Source organism: Heptranchias perlo, chromosome 8 (genome assembly GCF_035084215.1).
Source record: "Heptranchias perlo isolate sHepPer1 chromosome 8, sHepPer1.hap1, whole genome shotgun sequence".
Lineage (NCBI taxonomy): Eukaryota > Metazoa > Chordata > Chondrichthyes > Hexanchiformes > Hexanchidae > Heptranchias > Heptranchias perlo.
Genome location: NC_090332.1, coordinates 41,671,062 through 41,690,983, shown reverse-complemented (window position 1 = coordinate 41,690,983; position 19,922 = coordinate 41,671,062). Strand labels below are relative to the sequence as shown.

The 19,922-nt window shown below is 43.2% G+C and overlaps 1 protein-coding gene across 6 annotated transcripts in view; it reads left to right on the top strand.

Annotated features, from left to right (window-relative positions):
* The window catches only part of LOC137324578 (girdin-like), a 233,772-nt gene that overhangs the window by 98,911 nt on the left and 114,939 nt on the right, over positions 1 to 19,922 (top strand). The gene's annotated exons all lie outside the window — the stretch shown is intronic.

Sequence of the window (19,922 nt, the reverse complement as noted above, 5' to 3'; positions counted from 1 at the left end):
AAGGGATTAACAGGACAATAAGACATGAAGTAAGAAATACAAACCCTGTAAAGTCTGTAGGGAGAAAAGTGAGTGAAACCACTAGGAAGATTACATGAACCTCCAGAAATGTTTTTTTTTAAATGGTTAGGGGGCAAAGAGAGATTTAGCAATGAGCATAGCTGTAGAAGTGGAATACAACATTGAGAAATTCTTCCAGTTATTGGATAGATGAGCCAAATGGCTTCCCTTCTCTGATGTAATACAGAATTGTAATTGTAGTAGATCTGGAAAAATATGAACCAAATAGAATTGAGGTTGCGTCAATAAGTGAAATGTTTTTACTACCCAAAACCAATGCATTTTTTTAACATAATATGCAATATTTAGTTTGGGTATGTGAATTTAGAGTCCTTAAAATAGTGAATTGTGTTGATGTCAGAAAACAAGTGTCAGTTTGTTACATTTCTGATCTTAGCTGCCTTGTGTGCCTCAAGGTGGCCTCTTAAGAGCAGAATTGGCAGAGATCTGGGAACTGAGCTGTGGGTAGCACATCCCCAGTCTAACCAAAACACAGAAGAAACAAAAAAAATAGATTGAATACTGTTTTTTTAAAAAGTTTTTTAAAAAATGCTGTCAATTAACCTATGGTGTTTTATTGATGGGAATTGCATTAATACATAAAGCTTCTAAGTTAAAAATGTAAGAATAAATAGCTAAATGAAACCAACTGTCGGCCCTTGCCTTCCACCACCTTCTAATGACACTTCCTTTGCATTGTACCACAGTACATTAGCCTAAATTAGCATCTGCAGTGCTGAGACATTTGTAAAGAAATGAAAATTGCTACTGTTTGTGTGATGCACAGTGATCAGCATATATTATGGCTAGAAGTGACCTAGCATGTTGTTTTGAAATAATGCCTTGATGGTAAAAAATAAAGCACTGCTGACAGTAACCTTTTTCTCCATGACACTCATTTTTATTCTGTTATGGATTTTTGGTGAATGATAAATCCTGAGTGTTCTGATTATTTAAAATAGTTTTCAAAACAGTACTTAAAAATACTGCTGCATAATGATGAATCAATTTTTAAGGTGGTATGTTCAGATAACTTCAGAACATGCAAGATATATTGGATGCACAAGAAGAAGCATTGTTGAATGGTTTGTGAGTCAGTGTATTTCTAGCTTTTCAAAAATGTCAGTAGCTTGTTTACCGATAACCCAGGAAGGTGAAAATGACTGAACAAAAGTGGTCCACGTGTCACTTCCCACAAGAGGACCTATTCAAGGTATTGCACAGTGCTTATTCTGCATCTGCCCTGGTGGCAGCCTGAGATCTCGGGTGCTGATTTTTGGATCAGCTTCATTGTATCAACTAGTGTAATACGGGTGTGCACTTTCTCATTTATCTGGTTCAGAAAATGCAGGAGCTTCATTTCAGTAGGCTGTTATTGATAATTAGATGTTAATGTGTCCATGTAATTTCCTGTTCTGAATGCTGGGATTGAAGAGTACACTTAGTATGCCCATATATATTAAGGCATTTAAAGGCCAATGACATTCTGACCTATCAAAAAGTAATTTCTTTAAAGGTAATTTACTGGAATTTGCTTTGCTACAACCTGAATTCAGAAAATGGGTATAGCATTCTATGGGTATGGTATGCTTCTCTGATTTTTTTTTTGGAGGCATAAGGATGAAAGAGAGGATACCAGGGAAGTTTGCCTGCAGCATGGATGGTCTGCCTGTATTACTACAAAGTTATGTTTACCGATGCAGGCACAGCTACTTGGGATAAAAACAGAAAATGCTGTAGAAGCTCAGCAAATCAGACAGCATCTGTGGAGAAAGAAACAGAGTTGATGTTTCAGGTCGAAGACCGTACGTCAGAACTGCTACTTGGGATTGTTTTACGACTGCTGCCTATACAGGCTCAAGTTCACCAGGAAGGCAGTAATGGATTGTGCTAGCTGCTACAAGCTGCCTGCATATAACATCCTTCACAGGGACAACACTGTGGTGACAGACAAGGTCACACCCACCATGAACTTCAATGTCTCCAGGTCCTTCCAGACAATATCGGTTAATCCACAGTACACAGCTTCAATCTTTTATGCTTTGTTTCCCAGGGCAAGCACCTTTTTATTAGTTTCCCACAGAAAAGCAGTGAAACGGCACTGCAGTTCTTTTGTGTCACAGAACTTTGCAGACACCAGAGGGTTGCTTATGGTGCCCATGTAACCAACTGCGTCCTTTGATATGCCATGCCACTAATGAACCACAAATGCTTTCACTCCACCAATGTCCAGGTGGTCAGTGACGAACAGAACAGATCATGCAGGTTAGTGCCTGCTTCCCAGGCAGCAATCGTAATTCTTTTAGAGACAGTCCTCTGTGCCTGGTTTATTTGAAGAAGGCGGCAGCCTTAAAGGAGACCACAGTCAGCTTGTTCAACCCTTATCGCCTTGTGACAACCATGCTTAGAAATTGAATGTAGATACAACGAGGCCAGTGCAGCTACCAGAATGATAAGAGAATAGACTGCTGGCATATTGAAACAGTACTTCACGTGTCTGGACAGATCAGGGGATGTCTTGCAGTATACCCCACCAGGATGTCCAAGATAATAGCTGTGTGCTGCTTGCTGCATAATTTTGTCAACCAAAGAGCCTCACCATGGTGGCGGAGAAGGGTGTCTAACCTCTGCCAAGACCAGAGGAGTACAATAACCAGAAGATGTTGCCAAAGAAACATCTTTGCAGACAGGAAGAGTCATAAGACATTCACCTAATCTGTCCACTTCACTAATCCTCCTTCAACATATGCACCATGCAGTGTTCCAATTCACTTATGCCCAGCATTGTCCTCTGCCCTGCGTTAACTACCAAGGTTTGCTACCTCATTCTGTACCAGCAGAAAAGAAGTCTCTGGACAAACTGCAAACAATTTATTTCACTAGAAGTGATTTATGGATATGTGTTTAATGTTTTATCTTGGTGCTTTCCCTTACGACTGTGTGTGGTGTGTGTCTTCTAGAACCTGTCCTAGTACTCCTTCCAGATGCTTTTCCAGCTGAAGGAGTAATCAAGATGGTTGACTGCTGAGCATCAATGGAATCTCTCAGGATTGAGATTACCTTTACTTCCTTGTGCTGGATCATGAGCTGACCCTGCAACTTGTTCTACCTCTGTGGTGATTGTTCCTGCCTGCTTTGTGGCATATCTATTTTTGAGCAGGTGTGCTAGATGGGCTGAATGTGACATCACTTTGAGAGACATTAGCCTCATTGTGCCTAATCTAGCTATGCACCTGGTGCTGGGCACTCTGAGCATAACTACTGATCTGCATGGTAGTAGATGTGAGGGCAGCCTTGAGGTTAGTTAAGTCCTATCTCATGGCACCATCGAGTTCCCCAGCTGTTGTAAATTGGAACTCATCGCAGAAATATAAGCATTCACAAGAGATACACTCACTGTACTTAGAACCTTTAACAATGAGGACTTGCTGCAGATGGCTGTAGAAATGCCACAAGCTTTCCTGCACAGCCATGGCTAGTGGATTCTTCCATAGTCATCACCACACCTTGGATGGCCTCAAATGACTTGATTATGCTCAGAAAGCAATCTTTTTATAAGCAGGCCCCATAAGGTTTGAATCTGGGTGCTGCAGCTGAGAAAGGACGTGAGCTGGCCCTTCAACCACCAAATTCTTGTTGCTCCACTGCCACGTTTACTTGCTCGTTCTTGCTTATGCTCAGTGCTTCATCCGATGCAACCGTCTCAAGCTCCGTATCACAATCCTTCAGGATAGATGTATGTGTGTTTGTGCTTAGAACAGGTAGGGTGCTGTGAGATGCTTGTTTCTTCAGTATTGGGAGCTGCAGCTGGTTCTTGTTGGACTTGCAGAAATAGAATAGGAGCTCATGTTAGAATGCTGACTGCATGATGTCTTATCAAATATTATTTACCTGGCATTATACTATGTGGCATGGTGTTGTGTTTGAGTGTATACCTGAGTGACAGTGAGTAAATTGGCAGAGAAGAAAGAGCATGAGAAGGAATGGTGGTAAGTCTCCTGCTTTCTCCCACTGCTCCCTCCCAATGATTTTCATGAAATCTTCAAAATGACTCAAGGGCTTGTCGTTGCAGGGCCTTTATCCTGTGTCCCTTCCCTTCTTTCCTTTTATTGTATCTTGACCTGCAAGCATAGATTTAATTTTGAGATGTTGTAACAGGAGCATATGAAGTGACACCCATCCTACAGCCCAACACGAGTGTGAGCACAAGGCTAGGTTTTGTTTGAAAGATTTTTTGTGTGAAGACCTTTTAAGAAGTCAGTATGCCAAGCGTATGTTATAAATCACAGCTGGGATTTGAGCGATGTTGCAGTATGTGTAATCATGCTAAGGATTCAGATGGCTGTAAGAAGGTCTGAATGTTTAGCATGGGGCAGCAGTCAACCTATAGCATAGTGCGAGGAAACACTTTGTGGCTTGTAGACTTTGTCCATCTGCTTGGTATATGTTACTGGTGGGTAGCCTTAACTCAACTGATTTTTTTTTTTGCCCCCATGTTCAGCAACTTCCTTCTTATTTGCTGTCATGTCATCTAGATGGCCAACGAGCACTTACCTATTGTGCATCACCTTCCAGGTAATTTGGATCACCCTCCTGTGGTGAATATGGCATCACTCCCATTTTCTCCCATTTTTTGCATTTGTGAAATGGATGTTGTTCTCTGTTATATCAAGTGAGAAGCTATTTCCAATGACATTTTGATTACCAAAAACTCTCTTTACAAGGTTTCTGCAGTCCTTTAAATAGTTGCAGCAATGCCAATATCCTCCCACCCCCCCCCCCCCCCCAAAAAAAAACCTTGATGTGGAGATGCCGGTGATGGACTGGGGTTGACAAATGTAAAGAATCTTACAACACCAGGTTATATGGACTATAACCTGGTGTTGTAAGATTCTTTACAAAAAAAAACCTGTGAGCTCCTAGCGATTGATGAATTGAATTCTGGAAGCTTGCCTTGAATCAATAATGAGGCCCAAAAATGCACTGGTCATGTGCTGCACAAGTCAGTAAATCCATTCGTGGATGTCTGGAGCAGCTGTAGTAAAATTGAGCAGCCTCTCCCCACATTGTGTGGTCCAGCCCTTAGATGTAGGAGTACTGGGATAGTGATTAGGTTACTATCTTTGCAGTGAACCTTAAGCATTTTCTCACATATCTTGGGGCTCCTTGAAATCCCTCGGGATTTGTGCGTGAACCAACTCAAAAACCTTTCATTTGCAGCTCGCTTATTGCGTTCAAGTCTATGGCATCAGCTAAGGCTCCTCCATACTCTGCCAGAATCAATTTACTTAGGAATATAGAAATGGTCTCCATTTCTATATTATGCACTGTTAGCAGCCAGTAGCTTGTGACTGCAGATTCCTGGTTTAATTTCCAGGCTTTTTAGCAACATGCTTCAAGTCTGAGGGAGTAGAGGGTTTTGTATTTCCCTTCTTAGAGATGACTCCATCTTTTTCTTACTTAGCTCATCTCTTGATTTTTCCCACCCCTTTTCACCCATCTGCAGGCTTGATTTCTCTTCTCTGCCCCCCATTTCCTTTGGTTACAAGTGGAAGTCATTCCTAGTTTGGTACACGGCACTGGTCCTAATCCTGATTATCCTTTAGCTCCTTTTGGAGGCCAGGTTAATTGCCTCTTCACTCTTGTCTCACCTGACTAAATTAATTTTATTCAGTGGACTTTTGTGGCTACGGTTTTTCCATTTAGGGTGAGATTTCATCTCCAGTTCTAGATTCCCCCCCCCCCCCCCACCTCAGTTTAATTGTTTCATTGAGTTTTTAATATCTTTTCACTTTGTTTATAGTACACTGATCTGTTGTCACATTTGTTCCAATACTAGTCAATTTCCTGAGGCATTGCACAGGGGAAATTAAAACCGTACTGTCTAGAATAGTTTTATCTCTACATTCTCAAACAATACACCCTTAAACAATGGGCAACAGAGCTGTTGCTATAACAACATGCATGAAGATTAACGGTCAACAAAATTAACTGGAGAACTTAAATGTGCTATTGGTTTTGTTTGCTACACAGTCACAGTAGAAGAACTCAACCCACACAAAACATGACCATTTATTCACAACAATGAAAGGTTACTGACAAAAATTGCGACACAGCTAAGCAGGCACCGGTGAATTAATGGAGCAGGCGCACCAGCAAATCAATAAGCGTCACATCAGCTAATAAATTAAGGGAGCAGTGGGCACCAATGAACTAATGAATCAATAGAGCACCAGCAGATCAATAAATCAATGCAGTAATGCGCACCAGTGATCAATAAATTCATAGAGCAGCAGGCACCAGCAACTTTATAAATTAAAAGACCAGTAAGCGGCATTAAATTTTTTTTAAAAGGGAAAAAAAACAGGTATCAATAAATGAATACAGCCATGGGCACCAGCAAATAAATAAATTAAAAGCAATGCACATAAGTGTATTAATAAATGTATGGAGCAGCAGGCACATCAGTAATACTGAAACAGGCACCAGTCAACTAATAAATTAAAAGAGCGCCAGCCACCAGCAAATGAATAAATTCCTAGAGCAGTGGGTTGTTGTGAACTAATAAATTAATACAGGAGCAGGCGCCACCAATTGATTAATATAGCAGCAGCACAGGGTATACCAACAAATTAATAAAGGAATGGAGAAGTAGGAATGTATCTTTTATGAATGCATCTGTGCTGTTGTCTTCCTGCAGCTTTGTGCTGATTCTTGCTTGGAAGCAGAAGTAGGAGGGAAACAAGAAGGAGCTAATGTTGAGGGGGAGGCAGGAGCACAGAGGCATGGGGACACATAAACAGTGTAAGCTGGGACTGAGATAAAGCTGGGAGACAGCAGGGGTGGGAAGGAGGGGACCTATTTATTGAAGGCCCAACTGTGGGGAATGAGGCCATAGCTGTTGGGAGCAGGTACAGAGGGAAGTCAGGCCGTGCAGAACAGCAGAGTCAGAAGTCCAAGGTTTTGTTTGAGGCTGCAGTCACTGGGAGTGGTGCTGGAAGCCAGGGTTGGAGTGGGACCAGGCTGTGGCCTGGTCAGGCACAAAGAATGGGGCAGGAGGAGCCCCTGGGCTGGACCCAGTTAGGAGGGAAGCGAGGCGAGAGGTGTAGGATTTTGGATCTGGCCCGGGCAGGAGAACATTTTCATTCTATGGAGTCAGCTGGCAGAAGCTAATCATGACCGGTTTTTAAAAAAAATGTAGTGCCAGGGCTAGAGCAACTACAGGCCTGTTGCTTTTTTAAAAAAAAATTATGTTTATGTTCAGGGTCAGGGAAATCGATTTGGTGTCACTGAAATGGGACAAGAGCTTTACCAGAGCAGGAATGGATGGGTGGCATTCTCGGAGGTGATTTATTTTTTGTAAGAGCAGGGAATAGGACCTCGAGGTAGGGCAGAAGCTGGAGAAGGGAAGAAAGTGTGGTAGAAACAGGATAGCCCAGTGCTAGTAGGGCCAAGGGTGGATAGTCCATCAGGGCTAGGAGCAGTGGGGCAAGTTGACGAAAGGCCACAGATTGCAGAAACAATAAATATATAAAATGAACAATAAGTGAAAAGAAAGGAAAGAAATAATCAAATTGAAAACTTAGCTGCAAAAATGGGATGCAAAAAAAAGACAGCCAGAGCTGGGTGACTTGCCACAGCACCACCATTGGTATGCGAACTGGATAGCGGTGTTACTGTTGCACTTTGGACATTACATAATATTATAAAAGTGTTACCGAATTGCAACAACTGGAAATAGCGCTAAAGAGAATTTTAATATATAGATCATGGTTAGTCTGTCACCATAAGCTTGCTGCTTTTGCTCCAGATATTTCAGAGTAAATATTGAATTATTGATACCACAAGGTTCTCCATTTATAATGCAAAATCCTCTTGAGATTATTGCTTGCATAGGGAAGAGGGAAAGGATCGTAGTACCATCATTTTATCCAAAGTGGCAACAGAACGTTACAATTCAAATCAGCAAATAGAGAAGTAATGGCACGACATTGTTTCCTGACTTTCCTTGCATTACAAAATTCAAAAATGCACTATGTAACGAAGATCAGCTGGCTGCCTAACTTTCATCATGAGTGAAGTGCTAAGCTACCAAATTTCCACCAAATTCAAGTTTGTTCATTCAAAAAGGAATTTTAATCACCCACTATTGGAATTCCTGCAACATGAAAGACCAAGTGTTGTGATGTGGGTGCATTTCAGACACCTTTTCTCATGCCCAGCACAAAATACAACTTCGTCAGGCAAGCCTATATTTTTCTATGAAACAAAATGTGATCTTATGTGTGGAGTAATGTGGGAAACCACGTGCCTGGCATGAACAGTAAACCCCTATGCTGCTGATTAGCTTGTGGAATGTAGTACAAAGTGCCTTGTACTCTCTAGATCTCATTGGCCAAATAACATTGATGGAGTATCTGTCTCTGACAGGCTGTAAACTACAAATCAAGTTTTTAAGAAGTAAAATATACAGAATTAAAAGCAAACATTTGCCTCACGGTTGTTATCCTGATTAAGTGCAATGTGATACCCTATGACTGAATCGAAAGAAAAAATATTGCACACTAGCCTACATATGTTGCCTAATTCCTGCTGCATGGAAAATCCAGTGGCTGGAAGGAATAAGGAAGGTGATGCATAAATACAAGGCACAAGTCAGGAGTGTGATGGAATACTCTCCACTTGCTTGGATGAGTGCAGCTCCAACAACACTCAAGAAGCTCGACACCATCCAGGATAAAGCAGCCGCTTGATTGGCACCCCATCCGCCACCCTAAACATTCACTCCCTTCACCACCGGCACACAGTGGCTGCAGTGTGTACCATCCACAGGATGCACTGCAGCAACTCGCCGAGGCTTCTTCGACAGCACCTCCCAAACCCACGATCTCCACCACCTAGAAGGACACGAGCAGCAGGTACATGAGAACACCACCACCTGCACGTTCCCCTCCAAGTCACACACCAACCCGACTTGGAAATATATCGCCGTTCCTTCATCATCGCTGGGTCAAAATCCTGGAACTCCCTTTCTAACAGCACTGTGGGAGAACCTTCACCACACGGACTGCAGCGGTTCAAGAAGGCGGCTCGCCACCACCTTCTCAAGGGCAATTGGGGATGGGCAATAAATGCCGGCCTCGCCAGCAGCGCCCACATCCCATGAATGAATTTTTTTTTTAAATAAGCTTTTAGTTAAAATTGCATTTAGTGTCGTTTTCTGTAGGTATTATAACATCCTACACTAGAATTCACAATGACTGAAATGTTACATACCGCCATGTTGAAAAGATAAGCAGCCAGATATTTGGAAGAAGAGACATTTCTACTGGTATTTTCAGAATAGCTAGCTGCTTGAAATTGTTGCTTCATATAATGTTTTACTTGCTGTGTTTCTGTAATGCGTACAAATTAGCTAAAGGAATATTTATGAAATACCTAACCAGTGTTTAGTGAAATACAGTGCATTTATAATGATTCTGTAAGTTTTGGTTTATTTAGTTCCTGACCGCTCTCATTGCACGAAAATAATGAAGGCTCCACAGAAATGCACGTTGCAAATGAGAAGGCAGCTGAGTGAATAGAAGAAATTTGGCCTAATCTGGAGTGTGTGATAGATTATGTAAGCAAGAGGCCACTAGAATGAGAAGTGGCTGAATGAGTGGAGGCCTGAACTGGAGCAAATGGGTGAATACTAAAATTATAATTTTTGACCTGTTAACTAGAGTTTATTTTTTCAACTACTAACAGAGCTTGATTGACAAGCTGGCTAGTAATTAAGTGTGAAGGTACAGATGACAGTGTGATTTGTCGTTATATCAAAAGCAAAATACTGTGGATGCTGAAAATCTGAAATACAAACAGAAAATACTGGAAATACTCAGCAAGTCAGGCAGCATTTGTGGAAAAAGAAACTAAGTTGATGTTTCAGGTCGATGACCGTTTGCCAGTTCTGACGAAAGGTCATTGACCTGAAACGTTAACTCTATTTCCACAGATGTTGCCTGACTTGCTGAGTAGTTCCAACATTTTCTGTGATTTGTCATTAATTGTTTTGAAAATGTTATTTGTATCTGAAGTGGTTGTTCACGTTAATTCAATTGTTTTGAGTGGATTTATCTAGATTGTAAAGCAAGAGGTTATGAGGCCAGAGGAGTGAGTTTAAGGAGCTTGGCCTCAACTGGAGTTCAGAACTGGTGTATAGTTGTATTGAAATTACACTTACGTTTCCAAGCCCTTTGAATCTATTTATTATGGTAGGATGGTGTGTGCAAAACTTGCACATTGTGGGCATTTGAGTGTCCAGGACAACTAAAGGTTGACTTGCTGTAGCACAAAGTTACTAAACTTAAAAGCAGTTGGAGCATTCTTCGCTGTACTGGTAGAGGAAGGTTTCCCAGAAAACACATTGCAGGAGATTGTCACCTTACAACTAGAAAGAATAGTGAGACTGAAGAAGGGAATTGAGGGAAAGAGAGACTAGGATACAGACTATTGTGGGTCTGTGAAGTTGTCTGATAGGTATACAGTGCTGGATACCTATGATGCAGACAAGAACAGCAACTTGGGAGTGAAATCATGAACAGTATCACAACACAAGAGGAAGAAATGGAATTGATAGGTTTGTGAAAAGGCAAGTGATAGTTATAGGGGATTCTATTATTGGAGGGATGGATAGCCTTTTCTGCAACTGCAGAGGCAGCAGGTGGACAGGATTCTGGAAGGGGAAGATAAACAACCTGAAGGCATAGTTCACATTGTAACCAATGACATGGGGGAGAAAGAATGGAGCTTTTACAAAGGGAGTTCGAGGAGTTGATAAATTTAAAAGCAGGACCTCTAGGGTGGTAATCTCAGGATTACTCCTGCTGCCACACACTAGGCCAATTAGAGAGAAACAAATTCAAATATTAACACATTTGGTGTAGAATGGAGAGTTTTAGATTTCCAGGTTCTAGGCCGGTGGAAGCTCTACAGACAGGATGGCTCTCCTCTAAACTGAACCAGTATCAGTGTCCTAGTAGAGAGGTTAAGTAGGGCATTGGGTCATGATTTAAACTAATATGGTATGGGGAGGAGCAAATCTTAGCACAACTAAATGAAGAGGCAAAGAATAAATATAGTGAAGGGGGAAAGCAATCTAAAATGGAGGGATGTATCTTAGGTCAGATAGGTGATGAGAAAGATAGTGAAGGAAAAAGGATACTGACGATTATGATTGAGTAAGGGTTGCAGTGTTTACATGTGAAAGTGCATAGTTTTTTTAAAAATCAAGTTAGGGAACTAGAGGCAGTAATTATAATGGAGGCACATGATGATGTAATCATGACAGAAACTTGGCTTCAACCAGGGTGAGACTGGCAACTAAATATTCCCAGCCATAAAAATTTCAAGAGATATAGGGAGAAGGGTGGCCTTATTAATGAAATACATTCTTTCAGCCATAAAGGGATTTTATTGATGGTAAATCATAGAGATTTACGGCACAGAAGGAGGCCATTTGGCCCATCGTTTCTGTGCTGGCCAAAAAAGAGCTATCTAGCCTAATCTCACTTTCCAGCTCTTGATCCATAGCCTTGTAGGTTACAGCACTTCAAGTGCATATCCAAGTACTTTTTAAATGTGATGAGGGTTTCTGCCTCTACTACCCTTTCAGGCAATGAGTTCCAGACCCCTACCACCCTCTGGGTGAAAAGATTTCTCCTCAACTCCCCTCTAATCCTTCTACCAATTACTTTAAATCTATGCCCCCTGGTTATTGACCTCTCTGCTAAGGGAAATAGATCTTCCTATCCACTCTATCTAGGCCCCTCATAATTTTATACACCTCAATTAAATCTCCCCTCAGCCTCCTTTGTTCCATAGAAAACAAACGCAGCCTATCTAATCTTTCCTCATAGCTAAAATTTTCCAGTCCTGGCAACATCCTCGTAAATCTCTCCTGTACCTTCTCTAGTGCAATCACATTTTTCCTGTAATGTGGAAACCAGAACTGTACACTGTACTCTAGCTGTGGCCTAACTAGTGTTTTATACAGTTCTAGCATAACCTCCCTGCTCTAATATCCCATGCCTCGGCTAATAAAGGAAAGTATCCCGAATGCCTTCTGAACCACTTATCAACCTGTCCTGCTACCTTCAGTGATCCGTGGACATCCACTCCAAGGTCCCTTTGTTCTCTACATTTCTCAGTATCCTCCTATTTATTGTGTATTCCCTTGCCTTGTTTGCCCTCGCCAAATGCATTACCTCACGCTTCTCTGGATTGAATTCCATTTGCCACTTTTCTGCCCGCCTGACCAGTACATTGATATCTTCCTGCAGAATACAGCTTTCTTCCTCACTATCAACCACACAACCAACTTTTGTATCATCTGCAAACTTCTTAATCATGCGTTCTACATTTAAGTCTAAATAATTAATATATACCACAAAAAGCAAGGGACCTAGTACTGAGCCCTGCAGAACCCCGCTTGAAACAGCCCTCCAGTCACCAAAATATCTGTCGACCATTACCCTTTGCTTCCTGCCAATGAGCAAATTTTGGATCCAATTTGTCACTTTCCCTCAGATCCCATGGGCTTTTACTTTTCTGACCAGTCTGCTATGTGGGACCTTGTCAAAAGCCTTGCTAAAATCCACGTCGACCACATCAAACGTGCTACCCTCATCGACCCTCCTTGTTACCTGCTCAAAAAATTCAATCAAGATAGTCAGACACGATCTTCCCTTAACAAATCCATGCTGACTGCCCTGGATTAACCCATATCTTTCTAAATGACTATTAATACTGTCCCTCAGATTTTTTCCAATAATTTGCCCACCACCAAGGTTAGACTGGCCTGTAATTACTCGATCTCTCCCTTTCTCCCTTTTTGAACAAACATACAAAGGTTGTCGAGGGGCGATTTTTAACCCTGACCGAAGACTGTCGAGGGGCGATTTTTAACCTTGTCTGCTCAGCGGAAACTGGGCGGGCACTTAAAGTTGTCTGTGGGCCTTACCAGCGACATCCTACACAGTTAAAATCACCTGAGCCGCTCACTCCCAAGGCCAGGTGGGTTTGCCATTTGCTTCAGCTTCTGCCCACCCGATTCCCCACACCGAGTTTAAAATCGGGGCTTAAGATTCCCCCAGGAGTCATAATAAAAATATGCATATTCCTGAAACCAGTCTTGGGAATCACATCCAGGACAGGGATGGCTTAGCCAACGGCTGTGAAAGTTACAACTGTATTGAACTTTTAAGTGGCAAGATCCTTCCAAGCAACCACGGGAGACCTCTGTCATGTCTCCCAACCTTCAGTGCACATGAGTTGTGATGCATTGCTTGCCAGACTAGTCTGTCTTCAGAAAGCTGACTGTGGCAGCAGGATTGAACTCTCCCACTTCCACCATATAGCAAAATTCCCAGGGTGCAGGGGATGTGCTAATAAGTGCCCCTACCATCAATGCAACTCCATTCATTAACAGAAAGGGCTATCACTCCTTAACTGTCCAGCTTGCCTGCAATTACAGGAATAGAGTTATGGATGCTGTTGCTTTTGCATCTCACATGATAGAAAGAACTTGCATTTACATAGCACCTTTCACAACCTCTGGCTGTAAAGCGCTTTGGGACATCCTATGAAGTACTTTTGAGGTGTAGTCACTGTTGTATTGTAGGAAAACACGGCAGTCAATTTGTGCGCAGCAAGGTCCAACAAATAGATACACTCAAGTCTGTGCCCCTTGGACTTCAGGGAGAGAAGATGGGAGCCGTACGAGGAGGAACAACTGGGACGGAAGATCAGGTTTTGCTGGGGACAAAGGCATTAAAGGTGAAGGTAAGGGAGTGGTTGAGCTAACTGAAGGCTATAGAAATATTATGGCAAATGGAGGGCCAAAAGCTAGATAGTTGGAAGTTTGAAAGTGCAGCTATAAGCAATTTGGGGGAGTTTTTTCTGGGGGCGGATACAGAAGGAAGTGGAATTGGAAAGGTGTAAGGGGATATGGGTGGTGAACAATACAAGGAAGAATGATAGAGTGGAATTGCCTCCTGTATGAAATAGGAGCAATGAAACCCTGATTACAAAACAACTTCTAGAATTGTTTAATCACTGAAACCATTAGCATTCTGCAGCCAGGGCTGCCTTTCTTCCTCGCCCTCATCTCGCTTGCTCTCGCTTCAGCTTAGCATTTCCTGCCAGCAGTTATTAAGCATGAAAAGAACAAAATCACCACAGTGCTGGAACTGCTCTTCCATCCCTTGACTTTTGGACTGATATCATTCATCCTTGTCCGGGCTCATAAGCAATCTAATTGGTACTGTACTTTCTCTCAAGCTCATTTTTGTCACAGCCAAACAGCAGTGAAAGTCAAAATATTTCCTACCTAAATTCTCCACACTCGGCTCTCCCATGTCTGGTTCCAGTTTAAAAAAACAAACACTTACAAGCCTCCGATGGTGCAACTGTTTTTATCCTCAACTGCTTGGATCACTTTGCCCTATCGCCCTCCCCAACTGCTGCTTCTATTTCCACGTTGCTGTGGTTTCTTTGTTATACCTGCTCTTCTAATGTTCCTACTGCCCTGGACTACACTCTCATCTCCACCCAGGTTACTGGACAAAATTTTGATCTTTGTGTCAACCTGACCTCCATGTTGATCCTGGACAACTCTGATCCCTACGTACTACATCCATCCACACCCAGATTCTCCATCATCCTGGCTGATCACAACTCCCCACCCAACTCAAGTATTTTCCTGCTCTGATCACTGAAACCATACCTGAACTGTTGCCATTACCCCTTAATTGTTTTAACTTTTGCCTAATATTTCAATTTCCGCTGCCCCTGTCTCCATTATGCTTGCAAGATGGCTGTCAAGGCATACCTAAGTTTTTCTGCCTTTTAATCCTACTCTCTACCCACTTTTTACCCTTTCTCCGTTCTCACCCTTCTGTCTCTACCTCTCACATCTTTCCCGACAAATTCTTCCTCTACTTCTTTGGATGATTATGGAGAGTAGGAACAGCCGCACATTATTAACCCCCACACACTCAACGTAGCCTCTGTCCTCACCTCAGACACCAAATACAAGAAGCTCATAGACTTTTGTATACAAAATTGAGATCATATACTCTGTTGCCTCTGCCTCCTTTCATACCCCCCCCCCTTACCAACCTCTAGCCCTCTTTCTGACTGACCTCTACCACCTCATTTACTCCACAATTTTCCCCCCTCCAGCCCTCACTAAAATTATTCATGAAGCCCACCAACCGCTTCCTTGACCCCTCCAAACTCCACTCCTAATCATTTAGTTTCTTTCCCCTTAGCCCTATGCTTGCCAATACCATCAACCTGCCACTCAGCTGTAAACATGGTCCCTATATCCTGCAGTGGTCCCTACAAAATTGAAAACTATCATCATCACAGTGTTTCTCAAAAAACTATCCTTGGCCTCCTTATTTTTTCCTTCTACTGCCTCATTTTCAACCATTCCTTTCTCTCTCAAGTTCTGAAACACATAGTTGCCTTGCAATTCTGGTTCCAATTGTCCCACGATTCCTTGCTCAAAAACCTCCAAACTGACTTAAAGCCCTGCCCACAGCATACTTACTGCTGGTCAAAGTTGCAATCATCCTAGGTGACTGGCTGTTCCTCCTTAGCCTCCTCTGCTGTCTTTGCTTTTGTCAATCGCACAATCCTCCTTGAACGTCACTCTTCCACATTCCACCTTTATGGCACTTAATGGTTCAACTCCTGCTTGTTGTATCATAGACATTATATAGTCTCAAATGTATCCCAGAGATCCATCCTTGGCCCACTCCTGTTTATATACATGTTATCCCTGGGCAACATCATCCTGATACATGTACACTGTTGACACTTAGCTCTACCTCTCCACTTCATCTATCAACCCTGAGGCGGTCACTACTCTATCCAGCTGCCTGCCGAACATTGGATGAACTGAAATTTCATCCAGCTAAATGTTGGCAAAATTGAAGCCATCCTTTTCAGTGACTGAGAATTCCTACTTACCACTGGTCTCAACTCCATCGGTCTGCCACCTCAAGCTAAGCCCAGAAATGTGGAACTGAGGTGCACTGCTTGGCCGTGAGCTGAGCTTTCTCCCTCACATCTGAGACTGCTTTCTTTCACCTTTGTAACATTGCCAATTTCCAATCTAATTTTACCCCTCTAGTGTTAAAACCCTTATCCATTGTCCCTTATCTCTTTCTTTTTTACCTCAAGACTCGATCTCTCCAAAGCTCTCCTTGCTGGCCTCTGCACTTATACCTTACACCCTCTGCAATCCACAACTCATGCAAAGCCTACATTATCACTTACATCAAGGCCCGTAATCTCAACGCCCCTGTCATCACATAGCTCCACTGTGCCCCAGCAAGTTGACTTTAAGATCTTAATCCTCACCTTCAAATCGTTCCATCATTATGCCTTTGAGATGATTTTATTGTAGTCAACTATTACAACATAAAAATTGTGCTATTGTTTTTATTATGATATCAGTAACGCAACTTAATAATTCATTTTGTAGACCATAGTGACAGTTATCATTAGCTTTACATACCATTACAAAGTAATTTTAATGTGATAAATGTGCATCATCTAATATGTTTGATAATTGAATGTTTTGTTTCTAATGGGTAGTAGTAAATTTCATACAAGAACATTTTAAATTTACCGTGGGAGACTCGGCCGCACAGTGGGGCAAAAGAAATGCAGTTGTTATAGTCGGGGATAGACAGGCATTTCTGTCGATGTGAGTCCCGCATAGCATGTTGCCTCCCTGGTGCTAGAATAAAGGACATTATTGACAGGGGGAAGGGGAACAGCCAGAAGTCGAGTCCTTGTGGACACCAGTGACTTAGGAAGAAAAAGAGTCAAAGTTCTGCAGTCAGAGTTCCAGGAGCTAGGGAGGAAGTTAAAAAGCAGGACCTCAAAGGTAGTAACCTCTGGATTACTCCCAGTGCTACACGCTAGTGAGCATAGGAATAGTAGGATAAGACCAGTTAATGCGTGGCTGGAGCAATGGTGCAGGGGGGAGGGCTTCAGATTCCTGGGGCATTGGGACCAGTTCATAGAATTTTGTTTTATTCGTTGATGGGATGTGGGCGTCGCTGGCAAGGCCAGCATTTATTGCCCATCCCTAATTGCCCTTGAGAAGGTGGTGGTGAGCCGCCACCTTGAACCACTGCAGTCCGTGTGGTGAAGGTTCTTCCACAGTGTTGTTAGCTAGGGAATTCCAGGATTTTGACCCAGTGACGATGAAGTAACGGCAATATATTTCCAAGTCGGGATGGTGTGTGACTTGGAGGGGAACGTGCAGGTGGTGTTGTTCCCATGTGTCTGCTGCCCTTGTCCTTCTAGGTGGTAGAGGTCGTGGGTTTGGGAGGTGCTGTCGAAGAAGCGTTGGTGAGTTGCTGCTGTGCATCCTGTGGATGGTACACACTGCAGCCACTGTGCGCTGGTGGTGAAGGGAGTGAAAGTTTAGGGTGGTAGCTGGTGTGCCAATCAAGCGGGCAGCTTTGTCCTGGATGGTGTCGAGTTTCTTGATCGTTGGAGCTGCACTCATCCAGGCAAGTGGAGAATATTCCATCACGCTCCTGACTTGTGCCTTGTAGATGGTGGAAAGGCTTTGGGGAGTCAGGAGGTGAGTCACTCGCTGCAGAATACCCAGCCTCTGACCTGCTCTTGTAGCCACAGTGGCAGGTCCAGTTAAAGTATCTGGTCAATGGTGACTCCCAGGATGTTGATGGTTGGGGATTTGGCGATGGTAATGCCGTTGAATGTCATGGGGAGGTGGTTAGACTCTCTTGCAGATGGTCATTGTCTGGCGCGAATGTTACTTGCCACTTATGAGCCCAAGCCTGGATGTGGTCCAGGTCTTGTTGCATGCGGGCACGGACTGCCTCATTATCTGAGGGATTGCGAATGGAACTGAACGCTGTGCAATCATCAGCGAACATCCCTGTTTCTGACCTTATGATGGAGGGAAGATCATTGATGAAGCAGCTGAAGATGGTTGGGCCTAGGTCACTGCCCTGAGGAACTCCTGCAGCAATGTCCTGGGGCTGAGATGATTGCCCTCCAACAACCACTACCATCTTCCTTTGTGCTAGGTATGACTCCAGCCACTGGAGAGTTTTCCCCCTGATTCCCATTGACTTCAATTTTACTAGGTCTCCTTGGTGCCACACTCAGTCAAATGCTGCCTTGATGTCAAAGGCAGTCACTCTCACCTCATCTCTGGAATTCAGCTCTTTTGTCCATGATTGGACCAAGGCTGTAATGAGGCCTGGAGCCGAGTGGTCCTGGTGGAACCCAAACTGAGCACCGTTGAGCAGGTTATTGGTGAGTAAGTGCTGCTTGATAGCACTGTCGACAACATCTTCCATCACTTTACTGATGATTGAGAGTGGACTGATGGGACGGTAATTGGCCAGATTGGATTTGTCCTGCTTTTTGTGGACAGGACATAACTGGGCAATTTTCCGCATTGTCAGGTAGATGCCAGTGTTGTAGCTGCACTGGAACAGCTTGGCTAGAGGCGCGGCTAGTTCTGGAGCACAAGTCTTCAGCACTACAGCCGGGATGTTGTCAGGGCCCACAGCCTTTGCTGTATCCAGTGCACTCAGCCGTTTCTTGATATCACGTGGAGTGAATTGAATTGGCTGAAGACTGGCTTCTGTGATGGTGGGGATATCCGGAGAAGGCTGAGATGGATCATCCACTTGGCACTTCTGGCTGAAGATAGAATCATAGAAGTTTACAACATGGAAACAGGCCCTTCGGCCCAACATGTCCATGTCGCCCAGTTTATACCACTAAGCTAGTCCCAATTGCCTGCACTTGGCCCATATCCCTCTATACCCATCTTACCCATGTAACTGTCCAAATGCTTTTCAAAAGACAAAATTGTACCCGCCTCTACTACTGCCCCTGGCAGCTCGTTCCAGACACTCACCACCCTTTGAGTGAAAAAATTGCCCCTCTGGACCCTTTTGTATCTCTCCCCTCTCACCTTAAATCTATGCCCCCTCGTTATAGACTCCCCTACCTTTGGGAAAAGATTTTGACTATCTACCTTATCTATGCCCCTCATTATTTTATAGACTTCTATAGGATCACCCCTAAACCTCCTACTCTCCAGGGAAAAAAGTCTCAGTCTATCCAACCTCTCCCTATAAGTCAAACCATCAAGTCCCGGAAGCATCCTCGTAAATTTTTTCTGCACTCTTTCTAGTTTAATAATATCCTTTCCATAATAGGGTGATCAGAACTGTACACAGTATTCCAAGTGTGGCCTTACTAATGTCTTGTACAACTTCAACAAGACATCCCAACTCCTGTATTCAATGGTTGCAAATGCTTCAGCCTTGTCTTTTGTACTCACGTGCTGGACTCTGGAATCATAGAAAGTTACAGCACAGAAGGATGCCATTCGGCCGATTGTGTCCATGCCGGCCGAAAAAGAGCTATCCAGCTTAATCCCACTTTCCAGCACTTAGCCCAAGTGCATTTTAAATGAGTTGATGGTTTTTGCCTCTACCACCCTTTCGGGCAGTGAGTTCCAGACCGCCACCACCCTCTGGGAGAAAAAAAATTGTCCTCGGCTCCCGTCTAATCCTTCTGCCAATTACTTTAATCTGTGCCCCCTGGTCGCTTACCCCTCTGCTAAGGGAGATAGGTCCTCCCTATCCACTCTATCTAGTCCCATCATCATTTTATATACCTCGATTAAATCTCCCCTCAGCCTCCTTTGTTCCAAAGAAAACAACCCCAGCCTATCCAATCTTTCCTCATGGCTAAAATTCTCCAGCCTTGGCAACACCCTCGTAAATCTCCTCTGTACCCTCTAG